Raw genomic sequence first — 1,261 nt, 5'->3', positions numbered from 1 at the left:
ATAGATAGATAGATAGATAGATAGATAGATAGATAGATAGATAGATAAATGGAACAGAGTGAAAAATAAAGTGAGTATGGGGATACAGAGAAAGTTTCTACTTGAGGTAAAATAATCAAGCTCGTTACCTTATGGAGAGAGAGGAGCCAGGGGTGTGTTTGAGAAGACAGCAAATGAAAAAGTTGTGGATCGGAGGTGCATCCATCACATCCAACCAGCAGCCAAAGAGACCAGTACCCTGAAGCAGAGAGAGCACAAATGAGTAAGAAGTCCAGGGGAAGCCAGCTGTGCTGCCACACAGCTGTGACCTCTGCATGTGGAAGACCAAGGCAGGAGGATCATGAGTTTGAAGATAGCCTGAGCAATGGAGTAAGACTCTGTCAGAGGAAGAACAGAAGAAAGGAAGAGGAAGGAATGAAGGAAGGAGAAAGAGAGCTAAGGGATGGAGAGGGAGAGAGAGAAGAAAGATGAAGAAGGCAAAGGAGGAAGAAGGGGAAGAAGGAAGGAGGAGAGGATAAAGAGAAAGGGGGAAGAGGAAGAAGAAAGGAAGGAAGTTGGAAGGAAAGGAAATGAAGTAGCTCAAGGCATGGGGATGGGCTGGTGGCAGTTTGCTTTGTGTGAGCTCAGAGGAACCGGGGGATTCTGAGTAGTCCTTACACCCCTGATTCCATTTTCACATGACATAGCTGACTGCTTTCCCACAGGAAGGAAAGGAAAAAGGAGTCCTTTCCAAGGTGAAATAATGCTCCGCTCCAGGCAGCAACCAGTGAAAGCTAGAATAAGACTGGGAGAGGGGTGCCAGCTGTGGGCTACATTCTAGATACATTCTTATAAAACCAGCAAAGTTCTCTGCTGTCTGGATGAGCCATGTGGATTGGAGGAGCTGAGAATTTTCCCCACAAGTTTGGCTGGTCCCAGAAGGAAGGACCACCTACAAATCAAAGTGAGATCTAGTGTGTGAAGAGGATTTTCAAGAGAGACTGGGGACTTGTTTTAGACACATAATGTGTAAGAAGACTTTAGAAAACCAGAGACAGATGCCAAGGGGGCAGTTGGATGGGGAGGGCTAACATTCAAGAGGAAAGTGAGCCATAGGCGTTACTTAAAGCCCTGATACCAGGTGTGAATGACACGGAGAGAAGAGACAGGACTGGGCCCCAGGGAGACCAATTCTGAGAGGCTCCAGCTTTGGAGACTCAGAAGGTGCAACCAAGAAGAAAGAAAGAAAGAAAGAAAGAAAGAAAGAAAGAAAGAAAGAAAG

General features: G+C 46.0%; 1 protein-coding gene across 4 annotated transcripts in view; it reads right to left on the bottom strand.

Annotated features, from left to right (window-relative positions):
* Esr1 (estrogen receptor 1) overlaps nucleotides 1-1,261 on the bottom strand; it is a 364,727-nt gene that overhangs the window by 305,743 nt on the left and 57,723 nt on the right. For 3 of the 4 annotated variants that reach the window (XM_055616067.1, XM_055616066.1, XM_055616070.1), the window contains exon 2: nucleotides 129-238. The exons of the other annotated variant lie outside the window; for it this stretch is intronic. The gene's annotated coding sequence lies outside the window, so the exon portion shown is untranslated. The remainder of the gene's footprint in view (nucleotides 1-128; nucleotides 239-1,261) is intronic. 4 annotated transcript variants of the gene reach the window in all.

Source organism: Psammomys obesus, unplaced genomic scaffold, assembly GCF_907164565.1.
Source record: "Psammomys obesus unplaced genomic scaffold, mPsaObe1.curated_primary_1811, whole genome shotgun sequence".
In the NCBI taxonomy this organism is placed as follows: Eukaryota; Metazoa; Chordata; class Mammalia; order Rodentia; family Muridae; genus Psammomys; species Psammomys obesus.
This window is presented reverse-complemented; position numbering and strand designations above follow the sequence as displayed.